Source organism: Rhea pennata, chromosome Z, assembly GCF_028389875.1.
Source record: "Rhea pennata isolate bPtePen1 chromosome Z, bPtePen1.pri, whole genome shotgun sequence".
Classification (NCBI taxonomy): domain Eukaryota; kingdom Metazoa; phylum Chordata; class Aves; order Rheiformes; family Rheidae; genus Rhea; species Rhea pennata.
In genome coordinates this window covers 41,969,418-41,995,189 of record NC_084702.1, presented here as the reverse complement: position 1 = coordinate 41,995,189, position 25,772 = coordinate 41,969,418, and the positions used below count along the sequence as shown (strand labels likewise).

Genomic DNA, 25,772 nt, shown 5'->3' with positions numbered 1-25,772 from the left:
CAGCAGAGAAACAGCTATAATGGCTTGTTTGCCTGGAGCTCTTCCCGGGTGTGTGCTCTTCCTGGATCCTAATTCAGGAGATGTTCCTCTGAAACATACTGCCTCTGTGATCTGGTTAAATCCAGCAGCCCGAGTCATTTTTAAATTATGGCAGATGTCAGACTGACTCTTATAAAAATGAGGTTAAGCAATGAAAGCTCTATGAAACTCCAAATGTAATTTCTGCTTTGTAGTTTTAGTAATTTTGTGAAAAGGTATGTGAGAATTAACTGGTATAAAGAGGATATGCCAACCAGTGTTTGCTACCACAAGAATAGCTATACTGCATGAGGCCAAAGCCCTGCATGCCTATAATGTTCTGATTCCAGCAGTGGCCAGCAGTGTCTGTTCATGGAAGTTAAAGAGGGTGGACGTGTAAGACTGATGCACTCCACATGCAGGATCCCTATAGACATTTATTGGGCTGGCTATGTCGGGACTGTTACATTTAATGACTAATTATGTGGCCATCCTCCACTCATCTGCTAATTCTTCTTTTTTTATAAACCCTTTGTACTTTTACTGTTTTACTACTTCCTGTAGTGGCAGTAAATCTGGTTTTGTGCTATATGAAAAACATGTTTTGTTTTAAATCTACTACTTGACAAGTCCACTGAGTATGTCCTAATTCTCATGCTTGAGTAAAACTGAATAATCATGCCCTAATCTGCAAACACAGTTGCCATTGATTTCAGAGGAAGTTAGGGTTTCCCATCTACTGCAGCGTCAGACCCAAAATGCAGAAATTTAGCATTATGTTGATTAATGATTCATGTAACAAAACATGGACCTGCTGACACTTTTTTATTAAAGCATTAATAGAACCTCTTGGTCTATATGGCTTGGAGTCTAGCTGGAGGCTTGTGGCTAGTGGCGTCCCCTAGGGGTCAGTACTGGGTCCCATCCTGTTCAACTTCTTCATCAACGACCTGGATGAGGGGATGGAGTGCCTCCTCAGCAAGTTTGCTGATGATACCAAGCTGGGAGGAGTGGCTGAGACACCTGAGGGCTGTGCTGCCATTCAGAGAGACCTGGACAGGCTGGAGAGCTGGGCAGAGAGGAACCTCATCAGGTTCAACAAGGTCAAGTGCAGGGTCCTGCATCTAGGGAAAAATAACCCTAGGCACCAGTACAGGCTTGGGGCTGACCTGCTGGAGAGCAGCTCTGCAGAGAAGGACCTGGGAGTGCTGGTGCAGGACAAGTTGACCATGAGCCAGCAATGTGCCCTTGTGGCCAAGAAGGCCAATGATATCCAGGGCTGCATTAGGAAGAGTGTTGCCAGCAGGTGGAGGGAGGTGATCCTGCCCCTCTCCTCAGCCCTGGGGAGGCCTCATCTCGAGTACTGTGTCCCATTCTGGGCTCCCCAGTACAACAGAGTACAAGAGCCCCCCAGCGTAGGGCTACAAAGATGATCAGAGGGCTGGAGCACCTGCCCTGTGAGGAACGGCTGCGAGAGCTGGGCCTCTTCAGCCTGGGGAAGAGCAGACTGAGGGGGGATCTTATCAATGTGTACAAGTACCTGAAGGGAGGGTGTCAAGGGGACGGGGACAAACTTCTCAGTTGTCCCATGTGACAGGACAAGAGGCAATGGGCAGAAACTGAAGCACAGGCAGTTCTGCCTGAGCGAGAGGGGGAATTTCTTCCCTGTGAGAGTGACGGAGCACTGGCACAGGTTGCCCAGGGAGGCTGTGGAGTCTCCTTCTCTGGAGATCTTCAAGGCCCACCTGGATGCAACCCTGTCTACTATGTTCTAGGTGACCCTGCTGAGCAGGGAGGTTGGACTAGATGATCTCCAGAGGTCCCTTCCAACCTCGCTGATTCTATGATTCTATGATTCTATTCTATATATCCTTAAGGAGCATATGCATTTTACTTCTGGCTCTCCTTATTTGTGATCAGCAACATACATAAAAAAATTTTCTAACCAAAGTCTAAAACCTGGTGGATCAAAGGACATATTCACAGCCAATGGATTAAATTTTGAAGACACTTATTTCTGAATACTAATCAAGAATTGCATAACTAACTATTTAGAACTTGACTTGACTTTGAGGTTGTGTGGTCCTGTAAAATCAGTAAATGTTTCAGTTGTACAACAGGTTTGCCAAAATATTGCAAGTAATGTCTGCATGCTGGGAGAATGGAATCTTTTCAGTTTGGAAGAAGAATCTTGTGTATGCTCACTTGAAAGCACGTAGCTTTCATTGCCATATGACAGAGTGACCACTGGTCTTCTAGTGTCTGAATGGTATAGAGACATCATTAACTGAAGGTCAATGGAGTATGATATGGTATTTATTTCATTGCCTAATAAGCAATATTTCCCATAGTACTGTGATTGCAAGTATTTCTTTCAATGACTTGAACAAGAAAGAAGGGTTCAGAAACTTGCATAACAATTTACAGCTTGGTTTTGCCTCATCACAAGCTCAAGTGCTTTAACATGAAAAGCAGAACTAGAACATGTATTTCTGAGTAAGACTGACCGGCAAATGTTAGTAGTGCCAACTAGGACAAAGAAATATTAGCATGCTTTCCCTGGACAGGTGGATCTAGAGCAGAACGGGGAAACAGAGAAAGTCTTAGACATTTTCAAACTTTAGAAGAAAAGTTAAAATGCAGATCATGGGATCCGTTGTTGATAAAAAAACAACTAAAATCCAAAGGAAGCAGCATCTCGAACAACACCTATCTGTACTTTGTTCACATTAACACAAGGCCTTTCCTAACTTATACTGACACTCTGTGAATGTCATTTTGATATGTGCATTTACAAATTCAATGTAGTTGCACAATTTAATGAAAGATATAAGCTGAAACCCAACTCTGTAACCCTCACTTTTGTAAGTAGCATTTATTCACACTAGTGGTCTCACAGAAGACAACGTATTAAATGCTGTTCCAAGTAATGGTTCCAGAGATGAGCCTTTCTATTCTAGTCAATTAAATAAACACGGTATGCTTCATTTAAATTCATGAGAATTCATTTAATTAAAAATGCATATTACAGTTTTCCTATTATAGACTGTGTGTTCAATTATTTTCAGTAACTTGGTTAGAACCTGTAAGGTTTCCTTAGTCACCACTTGACTAGGATAAGCCCAAGTTCAGCTATAAAGCTGAGCTTAAGATTAATTTCAGTTTGACCTGAAGTCAGAAACAGAGGATCAGTTGTTGTCATTTCACCAATTCTTCAAAATCAGGAATAGAAGACAGAGGCTTGATTTGAATCAAAATGTCTTTTCAAATGTCTGGATTTTGATTTTTTTCTAACTACAATGGGAGTAAATACATTCCATAGAGAAAATTTCATTCTACATTAGGCACAGAAAGGGTCACCGCTGCCCATCATGCTGAAAGCGTCTATGATCTGGACATACTGTATTACAACAATAGCATTGTTTTTGTATTAGAAAACAAATAGCCCTGACATTTCTGTAGCCAGACCAGGAAATCAGGATCTGTAAAAGTAATCACAAATGGGAATCCATTTGGGGTCAGACATAGACATAAATAGCTATGCTTGGAGAATATACAAAGGGAAGAAAAATCAGCCAAAATACTGAACAGTACCTAAAGAATAAGTGATATTTCTAGAGCTCAAGGGCCCCTTAATCCTGTATTATAGGTCATAACATTTCCTTTAGAGTATTTCAAGCCTTGCTTCAAGAAAACTTGAAATTGTAAGAGTAATGTGTACGGAATTAATGATTTTTTTGCTAGTTTCATAGATCTAAAATCAAAAATAAATTTTCCCTTTAACTGTAAGTAGTTACAATATCCTCACTACAGAAGGGGATGGTCAGAACTTGATTGCCCCACAGTTTGTTACCTGTTTTTCTGGTAACAGAGCACTATGCTTTCTATCATAAACTGTTGTATAGTTTTTTGTTTTTGTTATTGTATTTGTTTTTTCCTGTTTCAAATGCCTGCAGGTTAGATCTGGGACTTCACTTAAAGCCATACTGTTTTACACTACAGGAAAGAGTTCTGACTCTGTTCACCAGTAACACATCTCCCATTGATTTTGGAGAGAGTGAGCTTCCAATACCATTCATTTAATGGTCTTCTCTATTTGCTGGTATTTTTCATAACAGTAACTAAAGAACCAGGCAGTTAAAAGATTAAATTTAAAAGGAAAAGTTAAAAGTCCCTTTTGAAATGGTTGACAAAGCTGCTTCTTTGAAGACCTTTTCTTGTATGTTTGCAGGACTCTGTCTTTTTTGCCACTTTGGTAAAGCTGGGGAGTTGGCAATCCCAGCATATCATAAAGAAAATTAAAAGATGCCTTTTTAACTGAAAGAAATTCCTAATAATAAAATGCTTAGGAAGCATTGAATTCACCAGATCAGACCTCACTGTTCAGTTAAGCCATATTTTACAGTGTTTAATGGAAATGAGATTCTGGTCCTGGAGAGGTAATGACCCCACCTGGCATCTGCCAAATGTTCTTTCCTGAATATTTTCTTTTACTTGACTATATAATGTATTATCAGAGATGGAAGAGGCCATTATATGTTCATTAGATTCTACAACAGTAGGAGCAAATTCAGTGATACTGTATTTGTTTTCAGAGAGCACAGCTCGATGGGACCCCAGATCCTCACCACAGTCTGGGTTCTGTTGCTACATGTGTATAACCTTACCACACTCAAAAATGGTTGCAGCCTGGCAGGCTACTCAGGAAGAATATCCCACACACTTGCCCTGACCCCGAAGTCTTCCCTACACACCTGCTTTGCCATTATCAGAGCTTTTAGTCTGAGACAGATAGACTGTGACCACTCCTGTAACATAGCCATAGAAATACAATATGATGCTTCCTTCAGTCTCATGACTTATTTTTAACTGCATGTATTTTTATCAAGGATAATTGTGGTTAGTTCTTCTTAAAACTTAATCACTGGTGCTTCCTCCTCTTGAAGTGCACAGCTGCAAAAGAAGTTCTGAAACTATGTGCAGGCTATTGCTGGCTAGGGGAGAAGAGCACTGTATACCTGCGTGGCTGCACTGACAGTCAGAGTGTACCTCCGCAGATGGCTACGGTTACTTGCTATTAATTTGTAATAATACATTTCAAGATGCTTTTCATGGAAGTTTTGTTGCTTTCTATCTGGCACTGCTCATATACTGAGCTCAGAGCTCAGTATATGCCACTACAGAAACATTACACAATTGAGAGGATTTTCTGTCTTTTAAAAAAAAATAATTATGAGCAGGTTATGGACAGAAATGCAAACAAACAGGATTAGAATGGTGAAAAAATATTTGACAGGCAGTAGGAAAATTTCAAGTTAAATGTTGGATGTATTAATGCCTTAGATGATGTTAAACTTCCTACTTTGGCCCCTTTCTATCACTCACGGATAACATGTTTGACAAGTGTTCTGTCAACTTTGTAAACACTCTAAGATCACATCAAGAAATTTGCATTTTGCTAAAACTTACACTCTCAGATCATAATTGTCTCCGGAGTCCATAGTGAAGGGCTCCAGAATTTAAAAGTTATACTGGCTATTATTTTTATGAAGACCTAATAAAGAAAAACACATTTAAAAAACAACTTTAAAAATACTCAGCTTTCTCCCAGATGAAAAAACTACTTTCTTTCGAAGTCCTAAATCTCCAAAACATCTTGTCAAATTAATTTCAAACTTTTCTGGGGGAAAAGCATCTTTGGCCAGAGACTGCCCATGAGAAGCAGGCAGAAGGGAATTTTTTAAAAGATGGTGTGTGAACATCAGACTTGTAACGGAAAATGATTTCTGATCTCAGCTGAAAAGTTCACTGCAGCAGGCTGTGGACTCCATGAAGCTGTGGTTCCCTTCAATTCCGTGGTTTTGTAAATGGCTAGATTAATCATAACTTGTATTTTTAAAAACAAAGGCAAAGCCAGAGAAACACAAGCTAACAATTAAGGGTAGAAGTCTGTCACTGTGAACTTTTCCATGGTGTCTCTGACCCTTTCCAGATTCCTACCATGACTCCTAGGGGAGCCTTTGAGACATATGAAGCACAGAGGTCTTTAAAGCCGGAGAGACAGGACTGCCGGAGATAATGGGAAGGGCTGCTATAAGCCTCTCCTTGAAGGACTGTACAGAGCTGGACAAACTCCTCAGCTAAGAGGCCAATGCAGGAACAGCTGATTAGATTAAAAAGCAATTTTCTCAAGCAAAGTAACCACTGGAACCAACATTTCCAAAGGCAAAGTGCCTGAAGTCACACACCTACACAGTGACTTGATTTGTAAAGGCAGTGAACACATATTCTCCCTCTTGACTTCATTAAAGGCAAAGATTTTTCTCTGTGTTTGAAAATTGGGTCACATCTTGACCTGATTGTGCCTAATAAAGGATTTAAGATCCTGCTTCTAATTGGTTGGCCACTTGATGGATTTCCAGAGTAGACATGACTGACACTCACTTCAAGGCCTATTAACACTGCCAAAGAGGTAAACTGTTATCTTGCACGTGGCAACTTGATATAGTTATTTGACTGACACTACAAGTTGGGCTGATAAAGCAAATAAAGTTGATGCAATGACTTCATTCAGCATTTGACTTGGCGTGCATGCTGTTTTGATTAGAAAGCAAGAGAAATTCAAAATCCCCACGGTCTATACTCACTGGATGAAACCCCAGGTAATTGGTAAACTTCAAAATACAACTGTGCATAAGCATATTGGTGTGTACTGAAAGAAGATGTGGCTCTTGGCCTTTCACTGCTTAATATAGATCAAAAATTCCATATCTAGAATTAAACTTAAAAGAGCTGCTATTAAAGTTTGCAGGGAGCAGTGCTTAATGAAGGGGACACATCGGCAAGCAGAATGATCACTGCTGCACTTTATCATTCTCTGCATTACCTCCCAAGTTGTCAGACCAGTAGGTACAAGTGTAAGTTGCTTTGATGAAGGTTATTGCCTGTCTAAACCCTGTACAGGGGAATCTCAAGGAACATGCTGGGATCCAAGCAGCTGGAGTATATTCCTTTTGAAATAGTATTGTGGACTGATGGACGAGACTTCATCTCAGAGGGCTCAGCTAAGACAAACTCAGCTGGCACAGGCAAGCTCACCATCTACTCTTAAAACAGTTGTGGGATCAGGAAATTTGTGGCACAACTGACCGAGGTGGTGTAGTGGGACTGCCAAATTCATAATGCCTACTAGAAGACAGCAAGTGTCTCACAGAAGTATAAACACAAAGCTGAAGGAAACAGAGAAAAGCGAAAGTGGTTTTTCACTTGCCCATCCTGTTCATGCTGATTGGAGAAGATGTAATGAAACTTGGAGAAATCGGGGAAGAAGCACTGCTTACTTCTCCTTATGTGATTGGAAAGGCCATTTCACCCAGGCAGAACCCAGCTTATCAAACCCCGTCCCAGCATTGAGGAACAGCATTGAGACTACAAGTTACTATAGTCCAAAGATCTAGTGATGAATGGAAATATGGCATTAATTCAGGCAAGTCCTGCAGCCTATGTAATATGAAAGGTTCAGATAATTGATCATGAGCAGCTTTATGCTGCTATTGTATTTCTCCACTTTAAACCAATCTGTCATTTTTTTCTTGTCTGTAGGGCACCAACTGATTTTGTGCCCAACCTTTTATTGATTTTAGGACCATATATAATTTTGAAGGCCACTAACTTAATGCTGAGCTAGCTACTAAGTAAAGACCTGGTCATATCTTTTTATTATTTGCTGATTTTTGTTTGTTTCCCTTCTCTTTTAAAATTTGACCTCGAGCTGTCAAAAAAGAAAGATTTTTATCTGACGTACTCTTCATTGTCCCTAAAATGCAGACAATATTAGAAGCAACAGGAAGACTAAGCTTTTCATATCACATAAAGAAGTGCCCTTCATTTTGCACTGTTATTATATTGGTAATGTGAAAATACAATTTATTTTAAGGGCACAGTACTAGTAAGGCACTGTACTCATGTTCTATTGCCCTTCCTACTACAGGAATATCATTATAATAATTGTGAAAGTAAAATGACAGAATCTGTCCCTTAGAGTACCATATTTTGCTTTGTGTTGTCTAACACAGTGCACTTGCATTACTGTCTTCAAAGAGAGCATGCAGTAACTAAACTCACTGTGAAAATACTTTGAAAAGTATTCCAAATCAATCAAATTGATCTTCTTATAAAATATTGACACAATAGAACCAAATCTGAAGAATTTTGATTCAAGGCCTTTAATGAGGTAAAGTTGGTGACTGCTGAAGTGAATAGCCAAAGGTGATATTTGAAGAGTGACATTCAATCACACTTATTTATAGTACCATGTAATATTATATTGCACCAAGGCTGGATGCAGAGATGATCTTGAGGAACTGCTACTGTAATATTGTGAATCATTTGAGTACCTTTTATATGATTAAAATGTTTTATGTTAATTTAATTGGATATTTTTCTATCTCAGCTGAGAACTGGTCTAGGTATTCATTACATTTATCTAGGCAATGTCTGGCACTTTTGATTTAGTACAGGTCTGCAAATCAGTCAATAAGAACGTACAAGCCTTTCTTTGCTTGAACTATACGAAATTAAGTGTTGATCTGCATTTGGTCATGTTCAAGGCCAAAGTGCTACAATTTAAAAGAAATTTTATATTCCTGGGGAGATAAAAGGAAATCTGAAAGCTAAGAGTATGAAAAGAAAAGGGGAAAAAGTTCAACAAAGCAGCAAAGTCCAATATTTAACTACAGGTTATGGAGGTGTTCACTACATCACTCTTCTCATCTAACCACCTGACACATGGTTAATGACTGTGTGTAAAAAACTAAGTGGATCAAGCCTACTTCATAATAGATATCTATATCACTTAATCCCTGCAGTATTGTCAGGAGTAACTGGCATTCTCATTTCCTGATACACTAAAGAGGTGGTGGACCAAGAGAGACAGAGAAGTTGAGAAGGAGGGACATGTAACTATGCTCCTTCAGTGCTTGTCCTGTCTTTCAGAATGGGTCCGGTCTCATTCTCCTTTTCTGTTACTCTACTACATATCATGAAATGCTGTATTATCACAATAAAAGCATTGTGCCCCAAGTTTTAAATAAACAAAATACATTCAAACTATTCCATGTTTTCCTTTCACTTTTACTGCTGGTGCTTTTAAGTAAGTGCTTGCCATCACTATTTAGTTGCTATTGCTTGATCCAACGGTGAAGTTGTAATCTTGAATATACATCCTCACAGTCTGTTGCCCTGGAAATGACTAATGGCAAAATTCAGCCTTTGTACTCCCACACAACAGCAATTTAAAATGCTGAAAAAAAAGATAGATTATATAGATTACATAGATTATAGATGAGATCTCCTTTTGTGTGTTTAACAACCACTCCTATTCCCTTAAACATCTTTAGGATTACCTAGAAAAATGCTGTATGTTAACTCATAGATTTAAAAACAACGTCAGACTTCAAACCCATCATAATATACGAATGATCATTTAATTACTTTCAAATCCAAGTTAAAAATTAGTCGCAGTCTTTGGATTTTTTAAGATCGACTTGAAAGTAGTAGAAGTATCATTATGACATTTTGAAGGAGTCACATTCTTTTCAGGATTGTTCAGAGGATCTGGGTAATCTTTTTAAAAGTTGTTTGGTAAAATTATCTATTTGATAAAACTCATCCATTTTGTTTGAAACATTCTACGTCTAAGAAAGGAATCTCCAGGTAGGAAAGAAGAAATAATAAAGAACATCTTAAAACTTTTTTTAAACAAACAAACAAACTGAATGCTTAGATTTTCTGATTTTTCTCCTCATAGGTTGTGACTGTATAAGGTGCCTGCTGGTAGGAGCCTTGTTTCCCCAAGACACATCACAGTTCATGCATGGACTGATCTGTCACAAATGCACCCTCCTCCCATCCTCATCATTTAATCTGGACAAATATTTGGCTACAGAAAAAGTCCTGGGTGCTTTGGCCTAAGGTACTGTCATCATGGTGGTGATCTTCTCTGGCAGCTTGATTCAGCATCAGCCGAACTCAATAGGAATTCATCAGCGATCTTTAGATCAAGCCCCTAGTCTCATCCTCAGTGAAACAATTCATAGTGTCTCCCCTTCCCAGCTGCCTGAGAGTGACAGGTACTCAGCTGAAGGCTGCATCACTCAAACTCACCCCACGTAAAATAAAATGGAAGTGATGCAATCTGATAGGGAGAATGATACATACCTGCTCAGCTAATGAAGGGCTCATCATTCTCACCTCAAAGTGGTTCACAGCCCCAGGATTTCACTGGAACTATAACTATAGCTTGAATTCTAAGGTAACCATGGTGACTTAAAATGCTTTACCGTATTTATGAGCCAAGAGACTGTCTTACCCAGAATGGTCACCTTAGTGCACTTCTGCAGCTCTGTATCATTTTTTAGATCAGAAGATTACAATGTAGTTTGCTTTAAATTACATTTTAAGAGAACTGAAAGCTTCAAATAGCCTTTACCATAGCACCTTGCTGCTAGCCTGGAGTGGACTTCTGGGATTCTCTGCTTCTAAGATTCAGTGCCCTAAATTTATTTCTTCCATGTTATAATTCAAGAATCTGAGTATCTGCAAGATCTGATTACTTGAGCAACCTTTCTTTATCTATATGGTTCTTGCCTGTAAGATGACTAAGGTGTGTTTGCTCCTTGTTTCCAGAGTAGAAACATCCACAAACATCCTGTGTGTATGTTCATAGCAGAATGGTACCATTCAAACTGCTTCATTTAACAACTGGATAGCACCTTCACAAGGTGTCCATCAGGGTATGGTGTGAGCACATCCATTTAAACACTTCCCAGCCTGGCAGGGAGAGGGGGTCTGTTGATGGAGATTATTTCATAGCCATGAAATTATGGCAGACAATCTGGTTGTTTTATTTCAGATCACAGAGTCACAAGCTAATTCAGGCTGGAAGGGAGCTTGGGGGTCTCCAGCCGAACCTCCTGCACACAACTCTGAGGTTGGACCAGGTTGTTCAGGGCTTTGTTCAGTCAAGTCTTGAAACCCTCCAAGGATGGAGAGACAGCACAGCCTCTCTGCTCAACTTGTGCTACTGCTGGACTGTTTTGGTGTGGGGGAGAAGTTTTTCCTTAAAGCCAGTCTGAACCTCTCATTTCAGCTCATGCCCTTGTCTCTCATACTCTGTCCATGCACCACTGTGAAAAGCCTGGTTCCAGCTCCTTGTTTGATTGTTTACTCAGCCATAAGATATACCAATTTTACAGCAGGCAAAGGAAGCAAACAGTGGTAAAACTGTAACTCCAATATGGTAGCAGCAGGAGATCTCACACTTCTATCATCTGATAATCAAAAAAGAATATTTTGCCAAACAATACTACAGCATTTCATACAATTTACTACCAAGCTCTTCATCGCATTATATTACCTGAAGGTTATGTGATTTGTAGGCTTCTGAAGCACCTTTTATTTGTCGGCTTCAGCACTTTCAGTTATCTGTGCTGCTCTAAGACATAATACAGTAAGAAAGTCACACCGTAGGAGAGGCAGACCCTAGTCTTCTGAACAGAAGGGGTAACTTCTTTAGAAAAAGAAAAAAAAAACAGCTCAGGCAAGAACTGTTGATAACCACAACAATCAGCATTGGCTATCTCAAAGCAGATGGAAAAGGAAGACAATTTACAGAGCTGCTTCTACAGATTACTTGTTTTTTGGAAAAGCTCCCTACTGTGATTCTAAAGAGTAGCTATTGATGGGACAGCTCATCTGAAGAATGACCCAGGATTGGAGATCAAGGTTGCAGAGACAAGAGAAATGGAAAGAGGGAGTCTATTTGCATTCACTTCATTCCAGCGAAGAGCTGCTCAAAGTTTGCCTGTTCAGGGCACTCTGGAACGGCAAAAGGCAAGCTGGGGAAAATATAGCCAAAAACACGCTAGGAATGCACACAAATTTCTGGAACAACCACTCCCACAGAAGTGGTGGGAAGAAAGGAGACCACTGACATTTAAGATAGTATTTGGTGCTTGAAGGGTTTCTCAAAGAGATTATATGTTGTGGTACCTGTCACAAGAAAAGTCTGGACTCAATAACTCAGGAGGTTCATTTCTCTGCCATGTTCCCCTGCTCCGTTTCTCCCTTCTTTCCTTGTCTTAAACTTTTCAAGAAACTGCAACACTGATTATTTCTCTATTTTTTATATAACAACTGACAGGGAGATTTAAGGGCAGGGGAGAAAGGGCACAAGAGAAAGAATGTTATTTCTGAAGCATCCATTACATGGACTGCCTTGCTTCCAGAACTAAAAGAGAAATTTTTACAATACATCAGTGCCTCCACTACTCTTTTTCTGGGCTATGCCTTGCAGAAACCCCCCAAAGAAGGGTTGAAGAAGCCCTGCATATTGGACTCAAAGAGCCAAGAGGTGGTGGTGAAGGAAAGCTGTGCACTAGAAGTAGAGAAGAAAAACGGTATGTTGAATAGGCTTTTTGTAAAAAAGTCAATGAAAAGATATGTAAAGGATTCTATGCAAAACAAGGCACATGAGTTTTTTAAGAAGCATATAGGTCTCCACCAAATTACATCAACTTACTGTATATTTTTTGAAAATGTTCATTTATATTGGGCTTGTATTTCCCTGGAGTACATTTCTGCTTCTCCTCCTTTCTTCCAAAACAAGTAAGTGCTAAATGAAACAACTCAGAAAAACTTGTCTTAAGAGTTTATTATATACTATTTTTGATACCGGTACTGGTTTGAGGATAAAGCAAAATGTACTGCAGAAATACATAAGAACTATGGGTTCCTCCCCAGCCCCACCAGAGTTCAAACTAATCTATGTGCACAAATAAAGATACTCTAAGATTGTGGTACTGTTCAGTTACATCCCACATTGGGCCTAATCCAAAGCTTAAATCCAATTTATTTTCAAGATGGGTTATCCAGGCAGATGCAAAACTTATCTGAAAATATTGTAGGTTGGAGAAAGAATGATTCCTTTATCAGTAATTTTTTGAAGAAAGACTTTTTTTTTTTTTTTTTTTTTTTTCCCCATGATCAAGCAACTGTTGTTTTCCATAATGGCTGTAAAAGAAAATAGCTGTTCAAGTATAAAATTATGTAACATCTTTTAGAACTGTATTAGGCTCAGCTAACCAGAATATGTGGCTTTATTACCACTTTTGCTGAGAAAAGATTCAAATCTGTACAGAAAGTTTAGACTATAATAAATGAGAACCTGAACCTTAGAAACAACAGAAAAATGACTTAAATTACTCTGTAAGTCAAATACACTGATAAATCAAATATACTTTGGTAAATGTATATTTGTAAATATTTTGAGAAATACATGAATGTAAATATATTGAAAATCAAGTGTACTTAAAATACTACTATGTCAAAAAATGTTCAAATTTACTAATATCCTGAAATCAAGGGCATGCCTAAGATAAGGTACTAGCAATTTTTATGAGTATGGGAAATGCTTAACATAGATTTTAAATAGACCTTATTTTTCATTTTGCACAAAATAGGTTTGTAAACAACTCCAAAGTTCACAGTCTCTGAGGCTCAAAAATGAGGTTTCAATATACACTGTACATAATCCTGAACCCCCCCACCATGTTCATTCTTCACAATAATGGAGATAATCTTTTTACAAGGACATTTATTGGAAATAATAGCAGAAGATTTTGCAGTTTTTTGGAAGCTGATGCTTGATGAGAAGATGGATGCTTCTTCAGTAAGAAAAAAGGATGCCTACATACATTATGAAGTTATTTACCTGAGCATTTACATTCTAGCAGAAACACTGGCAATCATTTACTTAACATATTCCTACGGAAAATGTCCTGAGAACCTGTAGTTTATCTAATCCTGTAGCAGCATATCGGAGTAGGCATGTTAACTCTCAGTTTTCTCTGTAAGAATTTCAGTGCTGAGCTATGGGCCACACCAGCAAGTTTTAGCCACACAACTATGTTGGCAAGAAGCCAGGAAAACATACACACCTAACCAACACAGCTCTTGCAACAGAAGAATTTTTATAGATACAATTATCCTGTCACAAAACTCATTCAAGGATACAAGTTGTACTTCTTAGGGACCTAGGGTTTAGGTTACACTGGCAAAAATACTGCCTTTACTACTGTAAGTTGTAGTGGTTCCTACCCACCTCAGTCCTACACACCTACCTATGAACTTTCTTAAGTGTAGACAAAAAATAGCCAACTTTTGCACCTGCACAAAAGTTAACATGAGAAATGGGTAGAAACAGTAATGTGTAATACTAGGTGTTTCATCTCAGGAAACAACCATTACGGTAGTTCCTCCATAAAAAAAATTACTGAAACTAGAACTGAGGTCGAGAAAACATAGGCATTTTATCCATATGCACTAATAATAATTCTCTCTCTCTCTCTTTTTTGGCTAAGTTTAACCTTTCAATTCTAAAATATTTTAAAATATCATAAATAGCCCATGCTATTTAATTGCCATGCTGTTCCCTGGAATTTTCAGGTGACATCATCTGTACGATTCCCTGTTTGAAGTAAAATTCTCAGAAATGCTCAGCTAACTCATCTCCCTTTGAAGTAAATACAGCTGATCAGTTCACAAAATTGAGGTCAGGCAAAGACCTCAGTAGGAGGAGTTTAAGGGGACACTTGTTTGACATTTGGATATATGTTTGTATTTTTTCTTCTGAAGTCTGTGGGCCCACATCTACCTGCCTCTGAAGTCAACAGAAAAACTCTATTTATTCCCATGAACACATGAAAGGAGGAATCATAATTATCTCAAAATGGGACAAGTGCCAATTTATAGATGAAAAATTTGGGACTAAGACTAAATTTGTCTGAACTTGTTCTATTACGAAAAATATTTCCTTCGTATCTTACAGCTCACAGGCATTCTTGTGTATATTAATATACACATCAAAATACACAGCTTAAACGTCTAAAGCTTTAATAGAAAAATTATGCAAAAGAGAAAGGGTTCAAGAGAAAAGAAACTCATGAACATGTCATAATTATCTGAAATAGTACTTCCTTGCTGTATTTCCTCTGAGTACAATTACATCTCTTCAGTGAAACAAACTGCAGGAACTACAGATGAAAATAAAAGCAACTGCAAAGCAAACACACCATGTTAAGGTCTATTTGCCTACACTTGGTTTCTTTTACAGCTGAAAATGGGTTTGTAATGAACCGGAAGCAACCATAAGTGAGGCAAGAAGGGGACACGAGCAGTGGACGACTGCAGTGGTGCCGTGTCCCTGGCGCTGCCACTGGGAGTGCTCCTGGCCAAGGAGAAGAGGCGTCAGCCTCTCCTTGGAGGCCTCTCTCCCTTCCCCCAGACACTCTCCCACACTGCTTGCTGTGGCTTAACTCCTTCCGTAAGAATAGAGAGATGTGTTTGTATCTATAATACACAATATAACAAAAGGTGGAAAGATTTTTCACATGAACCTTTGTTACAGTAAAAAAATCTGGTGGTTTCTTTTTTAGTTGGCCCCAGCAATTCCATTGCAGTGCTAGTCAAAAATGGTGTGAAAACTGAAATTGGCTTTCTGGTCCACCATAAAAGTAAAAAACTACTGCCTGTCAAGTGAAAATTTCAGAGTAAACTTCAAATGTAAAAATAAAAGCAGCTCATGAGATAAGGTTTTACATCATGCTTATTTTCATTATTATTTTCATGCTTCACACTGAACAGTCAGAAACAGAAGTCCTACAAACTTACTTCTTCTTCTTCTTTGCATTTAGGAGCATTTGGGGGCCTGTTATTTCAAAACTTACCGTTTTCACCTTTATTGTGAAACTATAAGTCTAGTCCTTCACCAACTATATCATTTTCTATTTATGGCTCTTCTGTTAATAGTTAACACTGAGCTGCCATTTCCCACACTGTAAATTCACTCTGACATCCCCCCCACTATAGCGTAAAGAACGTATGCAAATCCCACTACCTCGTTTTCAGCTGCAAAACCTTATTTGTTCATCGCTATGGCAACTGCTGCCCCAGCCCAGCTTAATAGGGTACTTGTCTAGACAGCGTTAAACATATCTACACTTATGTGTGTCTGGATTTAACAGCCAGGTGTGCAGAAGGTGTGGTGGAGAGAAGAGAGGGAACAGAAAGGGAACAGGAAAGAGTAAAACCGTTTCAGAAGACCTTAAGGTTTACATGAAACCATTTTTTCATTCTAGGGCCTTGCTTGGGTTGCAGCGTTAAACTGTGCTCATCATCCAGTACCCACAGGCGTACGGATGCACACAGAAGAATGTCAGACTGGTTTACAACAGACTTGAGTGAGGGACACCACAGCACGTGAGCTCCTCTGGGAGCAGAGGTGTCCCTTCGGGCAGAAGTGCATTTCTTCCTGGGAGAGCGCAATGTGTCAGTGACTGAGCAAGGTCAGCAGCAGATCACCTCCCTCCCAGCTCTGGTTCAGATCTGCCGGCTGAGTCATGGGGACAAAAGACTAAAGTGCGGAGCACTCCCTCGCCCTGCCCACCTCTTGTCTCCGGAGGTCTGCTTTCGGAAGGAGACACCTGGGGACTAAGATGAGAGAGCCTCATGGCTTCAGCTGGGCACAGTCCCTGCAAGAGTTGATTCCCCAAAATGTGGCCTTTCAGCCATCCTGAAACTTTTGTGAATACAAACCCAATTTAGCAAGTACTTTCAGTACTTTCAGTCCAAGCAACCCCCCTTCCTTTATTTTCAATATTAGCTTCACAACGAAAGAGGGCATAGCTTGACAGCTAGAATGGTGAGCTAGAATATGGGAGACCCAGACTTGATTTTCTGGCATTCCCCCCTCCCAGAAAATGTCTCAACCAGCATGCTACAGCACATTTTGGGACGCTGAGCTGTCAGTGTGCATTTTTTTCAGCCTGCAAATGCACACTAGAATGGGGTCCTGCCAACATCCTGCTGACCAACCTGAGCCTCCCAAACAAACATCACAGCCCCCAGACTTAGAATATCCTAAAGGGAGTATCACTCAACCTTTCTTGTTTCTGCTTTGCAAGAACCACTTAAATATTCACTGAGCCATAAGGAATGAATGTTGGGACACTCTCTTGGAAGACAGAGAGTAAAATCCTCGACCGATACAAGATTTGAAGTAGGCTTCCCACTGCTGAAAGTGGGAAGAAACAGCATGAATCTAACCCTTCATTCCTATTTATTATTTTCTGTAGGAGACTGAAAACATATACTTATATCCAAGTGAAAACACATATATATAAGCTAAACTAAGCAAATCTATTAGGGGACAAGAACAGTGAGAAGGCAGTGAGAAAAGTAAAGTAAAGTGAGAGGGATTTCAATCTTAGCTTTTGCTGAACTAAAAAACACCCCGTTATTCTTACTGCTTACCAGATGACCTTGATAATCCTCAGTGGGCAAGATGAAGTTTTGTAGCTAACGTATAATAGGTAAATACCTTGCATGCATTTCTATGATGAATACTCAAAATATGAAAGGTATATGGCACGAGGCTCCACACAGAATCATTTAAAGCTGCATGGAGCATTTAGCATCTTCCTCAGAAACACCTTGCAAGGAGAAGCACAACTTCCAGGCAGAGCTGTTTGCAGGACTAAATATCTGAATTTCTAATCATTTGGTTAACTCAAGATTTTTTCAATACTTAACTTCTAATTGTGCCTCTGTTATAAGAGAGGAGAAAAGTACATACAATTCAGTCTAACATATAAAATCTGAATTGTAGCCACAATTAACGATTATACCAGCAGATTAAAAAATGCTATCTCTGATACTTACGTGGGGTTTTTTTGCCAAGAGAAAAATCATTGCGGTGGATGTTGGCAGACATCGACCTTCCAGTTGGCACTAGGTAACAGAGAAATAGAGAAGTGGCCAGATTCAATTCAGGGCCAGTGCCTGCTGGCAAACAAGCTCATCATGGGAAAAGCCAGAGATGGGTGTTGCAGCTACCTGTGATAGCAACGCACACTGCTTGTGTGTTGCGGGGCAGACTGGTTGCCCAAACACTTCAAAAAAGTGAGCACACACAGTAAGAAGATACGGTTAAGATTGCTGGTAGAGATACACATTCAGTGCGTTCCCGAGGCCATCTCACGTCGATGACCTGTTATTGAATCCATGAGAGAAAGCGCTCTCTCAGGGGAAACACTCCCACTAGCTCCAGACACTGAGTCCTTATTTCACACACTGTCTCTGTACAGCACAAGGATATGCTGTTTGCACCTTTCAGAAACACCACAGGTAGGCTGAGAGCAAAGATTAAAAGTGACATTTTTTAAAAGAAAAAAATGCATTAGATGATCATGTGTCTAGTAATCTGCCTAAGCCCACTGCAAATCAGCCATTTTGCACCTTACACAGCCAACCCTAAGTCATGCTTACTAGATCATACCATGTGTTCATCATATGTTATGTGCCAGCATCCTACTGTAACATTTGCAGATATACCCCTTCATGTGTTTCACTCAGATTTGTTCACACTGAAGCATCTGATCATTTCAAAAAGGCACATTCTTGTAATACATTTGTTAATTCCATAAACATGAGGGAATGGTAAGCAAAATACCTACACATTCTATTTTCTAGTTCAAAAGTATCACTATATTTTGCTAAACACACTATCTTGAAAAACAAGCATTCTTCACTTGAATTTGCTGCACTACAGTAATGCACCATGGCATGATTTATACTGATGTGTATAATTATGCTGGCATTGCATCAGCCCCTCCTACCCAACAGCTCCCTATTATTTTTACATGGTAATGACATTATGTCAACTTAGGCATCACTGTTAGGCCGACACTGACCATGAATCTGACATCTGCTTGTCATACAATACTAATAAATCTAATGGCTTGGCATTAGGAAAATCTTTCACCTACTAAATATTCCACTAAAGCCCTAAAGTAACAGCATCTATCTGGTGCAAGTCATTCTGCTGCTGCCATATTAATTACCTGTGGCTGTTTGGAAAAGCTTGAATTCTCTGAACCCTAAGATATAAGCAAACAGTGTTACTTTGCTTTGGAGGTGCAATTAAGCCCATGACAAGCTTAATGGGAGTGGTAGCATATAGGGTGTATGTTGCTAGGCATCTGTGGGCAGGGTCCTATCAACTCGGTCCCAGCAGTTACCACAGAGAATAGGCACAGTACCTTCTGCTTAAACTTACTGAGTTTCCTTTGTTTAAACCTCCTGGGAGAACAAAAAGTTTCGGGAGAAGATGAAACATTAGTTATAACTATTTAATATTCTCCATCAGGAAACCTGACTGCTGTTGAATGCCAATAATTTATATAATGTAGAAGTGACTGTATATGAGTAAGAATTTAAGCTCAGTGTTAGGATTGCCCTTATGAAAATTAGCAGCTATGTTTAATAAAGGATGTAACTCACTGATAGCATATGATTTTTGTGAAATGAAACCTCATGTTTAATCCTCAGTATCACCTCCATCCCTGAGGCACAGCGAACCACCAGGATACTTCCCACTCCAACAAAAAGTAGAAGTAAGTATAGACGAACAGGCATCGTTTAAGTTCAGGAAGAATTAAGTCCATTATATATACAGGTGCAACAGAAAGTTTATTGGCTTTCTACCTACAAATTACGTCCAAATGTCCAAAGGAGGCTTACGGCCTGCTGTCTGCTGCTTCTCTTGTGATGCTGCCAGACATGCAGGAGAGTTGCTGGTGCACAGTGGTGCCTCTGCAGTGATACTGATGTCTTCTTGCATTAGATGTACTGGATACATGCTGGGTTTAAGCATTTGCTTTAGGATATTAAGGGCACGTAATGGTGAACTGGACTGATAAACAGACATTAGATAATGACTGCTTGTATTTAACAGTAATGAATAAATATCTTTTTTGTTTCATATAATGTGAAATGTAAATGTAAAGAGTTGCTGTTCTTTCTCACTGTGAGACATAATACAGCCACTACTGTACTATGCCCTTTACTGTGCAGTAATGTAAATGCAGTGGTGATCACTGCATTCTTTAGGAAGGATATTACGTTTACCAAAAACAAGCAAGCAAGCAGAAAAGTAATTTACACATTATAGTAAGGAAAGAAACCTCCTGATAGAAATTTTCTATTCAAAATCATGGCAATCAGAACACTGCAAAGTTCTACGTCGAATTATTTTTTGTTATTTACTTTATTTGCTGTTCTAATTGTCAAAGAAGCCAATGCTCTCTAAACTGTACAACTTACCAGGAAACAAAAAAAATCTGCTTTAAACCTTTCATCTACAAAAAGTGATAATTTCTGTTTTCACATTATCCTATCCATCTCTGTCCTTGCTTGAGTCAATAGAATTTTGCAATACTTGCAAAGAATCTTCAAGCTAGCATCTTTTTTAGCTTTGCAGCCTTTCTGTTGTAATGTAACCTGCTATTTTTTTCTTCTTTGTGCAAGTACTACTGCTTTCATCCTGCCAAACCCTATCTAGGAAGTATCATTAAAATGGCAGCTAGGCTAAGGGGCATAATGGAAGCAAGAATGGAGTGCCGATGCCTTGAAAAGTTCTACGATGTATAGTTTTATCAAGTAAATATTCATAAAGTTGTCCTGATAAAATTCTCAGGCCTAAACCCAATTCACCACCATAATGGGCATTGACTTCAGTGGGAGGAAGATTTGGTCCATCTATATGTTTTTACTGATCATATTGAGCATACACACAAAGCATTTAAAGTAGTTTTCAGAGATTGAAACCTTTCTTCTGTAAACTTTTTACATTTGCTCTACTATGTCTTCTTTGTGCTTAGCTTGGAAAACAATTCTCCGTTAGAAGAATGCTCAAGCAAACTGTAAAGCCATCAAATATTATCATTTGTCAGCTGAAGTAGTAAAACAGTACTTGGGATAGATACTACTTAATTGTAAGTAATAAGTAACAGAAACATTATCTAACTTCTGCTTGAAAGTACAGGGCTGCAAACCTTCCGCAGTGCAGATCTTTGGGTCAGATTCTCGTTCCAGCTGATTTCAGGCAAATCCTGGAAAGGAGAGGAAGTGCTGTGCAAGTGTAATTGAAAGCAGATCCCCATTTTTGCTCTTTATTTCGCTACAGCTATCACAGCTGTATTTTTTAGATTTGCACTATGAGCTTTATCTCACACATGGAAAACAATGTGGAGGCTCTTGCCATCTATGCCTACTTCCAGGGCTGTGACAAACTCCCCTCCAGGCTGTGTTGCAATGCCATAGACCTAATGTGCCATAACTGGAACCTGTGGTGCTCTCATCTGTGAGCCAAATGCTGATTCAGCCCTCATTATATTAAATAATATACATGAAACACGCACAGAAGGAAACCTGTTCCATGTACACTTATGGCAGCATACGCCATCTGCAGCCTTGCATCTCCAGGGACAGTGGTCTGCTGAAAGGCCAGAATGGGCCTTCCCATCATCTGTTCTGCAGTTTCACCCCCATGCTTCTTCCAGAGTGTCCTCTGGAGAAGGAGACCTGAAGTTTATCTATCCCTCTAGCAGCAGACCCCCAAGGCTGAATGCCCCTTCTGGCACACTGGTTCTCAGGGTAGCCTGAATTACTTAGGGCAGAATTTGGCTTTCGTATTTCTATTTTAGTTTCAGCAGCAACATTAATAAACCATGGTAGCTTGTCCTCATTCCAGTTCAGTGGCAGCCTTATTATACAATGTACTTTGATGTACGATAGTCTTCATTTGATATCAGATTGGAAGACAAAATCATACTGCAATGCAGAATATGATTCCGATAATTTATCTCACTATGACACAGGAGCATGAGGGTTACAGCTAAAATGTGTGTATATGCTCATTATATACTGGACTTCTTACAGGAAAATCTTTTTTTTTTTTTTTTAAATGGTATTTGAAATTTAATGGAATAGGTTTCTTTGTAATTGTGCAGGTTTGCCTCTGCAGTTTCAGTAGCAGTTTGGCCTTTCAGCATATTATTTATGGAAAGAATGGAAAAATGCCAAAGGGAAGAAACACTGAAGCCTCAGTATGGATGGAGTGAAACGTTGAGCAACGGCTGCAGGATCTGACATACTTTCAGAAATTTCATCATAAGCCTTACCAGTTTCTTTAGGGTCAGTCCTGTTTAGGGGGGAGCATTTTGTTTTCAATGTTCTCTGAGAAATCAAAAATGTTCCCTGAACAACACTGAAGACTTAACCTCTCAGTTCTTTGAAGACCTTGAGGGGAAACTAAATATACTTAAAAACAGAAGTGATAAAAATATCTTCCTGAAGAGTAAGATCTAATCAGCAGAGTTACTGCAGACCACCAACTAAGTAACCCCAACTGGCTTACTTTTAATATAGAAATATTTCATTCTTTAGCCTTTATGGCTAGGAAGGGGTTTGAGTACCTAGGTTAAATTAGAACTCTTTAACCACCTTAACCAGTGACCACAGAACACAGTACATCAAAATTCAGACAGATTTATAATTTCAAGAACATCTAAAACCCAGGTAATGGGGGGAGGGGGGATTTAAGATACGAGAGACCTTATTCCTCCACTGTGTTAGCAAAACCAGCCAGAGGTTCAGCCACAGGATCTCGGTGTTCCCAAAAGGATTAACATCAAGAGAACGAAACTAGATTCAGATTTATGTGAAAAAAAAACAGTGCAAAGTGCACGCCTTGCTCAAGTATGATGCAGAGATAATTCTAAGAATTAAAATGTGCTTTTCTTTATTAAGCTGCTCTGTGTGCACAGAGAATGTGGCTTATCCGTTAGTGTCATTCATGTGCTCCCGTCATGTTACTTAGAGAAATGCTGTTCCCTAGCACAGCATTACTCTCCACCCCAAACACCACCATTTCATGAGCATTCAGGTCTGACTGCAGTTTTTGTACATTAGTGAAAGCCACTGGTATGGAGGGTGCAATTAAACACATAGGGGGTCATAAATATGCCTACGCCTCCTTAGTGGAGGAGAACAGAAGAGCTGTGAAATGAGGTCTCCTTGTTATGCTGAGGATGCAGCAACCAGCTATCCCTGCCTGTTTCCCCGCGCTCACAAAAGGCCTCTGCACTCAGATCCTGAACATTTGATTTCCAGGAACAGCATATGCCAATTTTCACTTATCTTTTGATAAGGTGGATATAGTGGCTGAAATGAACACAACACTGTGGGTGTGCTGTATTCGCACCTTACTGGCTCAGGCAAAATAAACAACTGGATTCCTAAGTCAAATCATGCAAAGTGTCAAAGAGTGAGGTTACCATAAGCAAGCAGCCAGACTGGCAACTGTGATGGACACCTTCATCTCTGCGCTGTCCCTTTAAGCTCACCTGCAAGAGATGCTAATTCTGAAACTCCACGGACAAATTTGCACAGCCAAACGAACTGTGCCTAGAGATGAGATCCTGGAGTCCTACATGCCTTTTTCAGAAGTGCAATTGCAATGCTTCATGCAGCCAACATTGCTATCGGAACAGTTCTGCTCACCTGAAACCTTAGCTGTGTGTTAATTCACTCGTTGGAAGCCTGCCCTCTGAAGTCTAGCAGATAGGGGATCAGATTATCTGTCGCGTCTAGCTCCCACTGTCTTTTGGCAGGGAGGGGAGGCTGACAGGGAGTTAATAACAGCACTGCCAATCTCTTTCTAGTCATGGACCCAACAGTGGGTTAGACCACAGGAATCATGCCAACTGCTGCTTTGCAAAATAAATCTCACTTTGCCCACGCTGCCCCCTGAACTTGTGGTTCAGGAGGGAGAAATCACACTGGATCTATGACCCCTAAGCCTGCTAGGACTCCTTCCAAAACAGAAATGACTTCAGGTGGACAATTCTCATCTTTTATTGAAATATTTGTTTATCTGAGAAAATATACAAAGAAGACTTCCATCCACCAAAAGACAAAATCAATCATAAAATGGCATCTGCATTTCCCACTTCCGTGCACATTCAGGGACACTTTGCTGACGACTCAGAAAAGGGACATCCAAGACTGTGAAACCACCTGAAAAATTTGGTCTGTGGGTTTTAACTAGAAAATGTTATGATATTCTGGGGATGAATGACGATGAAAGGTCCTAAAAATGAAAAATATTACATAGAGGACAGTATTTCTACTTTGCTAGACCTAGGTTAGACACTTACACAGGACAGAGTGCAAGGTTCATATATAGCACAATCAAGACCTAAGTTTCATCAGTTCATTCAAATCTCCTTTGCAGTGAGGTGACCACTTCTTTGAGTGTGATGGCAAAGTGGCAAACATTTGCCATTCAGTTTTCCTTCCAGCAGCAGACACAAATACATCATTTACTATTCTGTACACAGCAGTAGTGTTGGGGATTCATCTTGTGGTGCTTTACCAACACTTGCTGCAAATAAGAAGCTGGTAGAGTTATCCTCTGCCACCAAGCTCCCCCCACACTTTATTTCACTACTGTATGTGACACCTCTGAAACAATAGGGGATCTTAAAAGAATATTTGATTTTCAAAGACTAGGGTTGCAAAACTTGTCAAATACCTACTTATACAGCTTACTCTGTGTGGCACCATGAAGGCAGACCAAGCAGTGCAACACCAATTATTTGCTTGAAATATTCTGGAGAGCTTGGTTGATCACGGTTCATAGAAAGTATCTAAGGAGAAAGGAAGCAGTGGTCTGTAAAATGTATTGCCAATTTGTGCTCTTATCTGTAATACTAGCATGGCACTGCCTGATCCAGTATTCAGTGGAAAACAATTTCTTTGGAAAGAGTTTTATATTGCTGTGGGATTAGTGCCAGAGCAGGATGTTAGCTTAGGCAACAGAACCTTGAATCCAGCATCGCTGTCACGAATTCTTGCTGGAGGATGCTCCATTAGGCTTTAAATTTTGAAGCACGGCAGAACTGCCAACTCTTACATACCTTCAGTGAGATTCAGTCATTCATTACTTTGTATGTTGCACTTCTTTGATAATGGATCTCAATAAAAAATTGATGAGCAATTCCACACATTCATAGGAGAGTCTCACTTCTCTTGAAGCTAATTTTATAACCCTGTGTAAAAGAAGCTGGCAATGAGATCTTCAGTAAAGGAGTTCTGGATCTTTTCATTATTACTGGAAGTATAGTCAAGGGAAGGAGAGCCCATCTGGATGATATTTTTGCCAACCTTCCATCATATGGTGACACACAATTGCTGACATCTACGTTTGTGTTTAAAATTTTGATATTTCTTTCATTTTTCTTCTCCATTAAATTATATCTCAAGAACCTAGAATCAATGTCTGGATTTCTGTGGAACAGTGGTATACAGCACCAACTTGTGCTTCCCAAGAATCCATTTTTTTCCCTTTGGATCTTAAGAAACAACGTTGCTTTCAGGAACCAAGACTAGTAAGACGCAGTGAAGACAGGAATGCTTACCACTGGCTTTGCTAAACAAAAACCAGTCTTTACTCTCTGGGACCAGGTCAGAAAGCTAGACTAACCAGAAGCAGTGTATTTTGAATAAAATGTTGTGTCAGAAGCATGACTTAACAAAGTCACTTGTAGAGGGGACTTTGTATGTTAGTTGGCAAAAGAGGGTTACAACTTGTCAGTTCAGATTCAGCCTAGGTAATCAAAATGTGCACGTTGTTGAAAAAGGATAAGTGAATGCAGTGAGACGGTCTCAGCCTGGTTTAAATTTTATCAGATAACAGAACTGGGACCTAACCATCCTACTTTTAAGACAGGTAAATGTAGCAATTGCAAGCCATGCTGTACTAGCCTGGCAGAGCATGGCTTGACTAACTCCAC

The 25,772-nt window shown here is 39.6% G+C and overlaps 1 long non-coding RNA gene across 2 annotated transcripts in view; it reads right to left on the bottom strand.

The window, feature by feature from the left end:
- LOC134153985 (uncharacterized) overlaps positions 1-25,772 on the bottom strand; it is a 115,303-nt gene that overhangs the window by 1,694 nt on the left and 87,837 nt on the right. The window contains exon 5 of one of the 2 annotated variants that reach the window (XR_009961296.1): positions 9,166-9,319. The exons of the other annotated variant lie outside the window; for it this stretch is intronic. This is a non-coding gene — a long non-coding RNA (uncharacterized LOC134153985). Of the gene's footprint in view, positions 1-9,165; positions 9,320-25,772 lie in introns of those variants that run through there. 2 annotated transcript variants of the gene reach the window in all.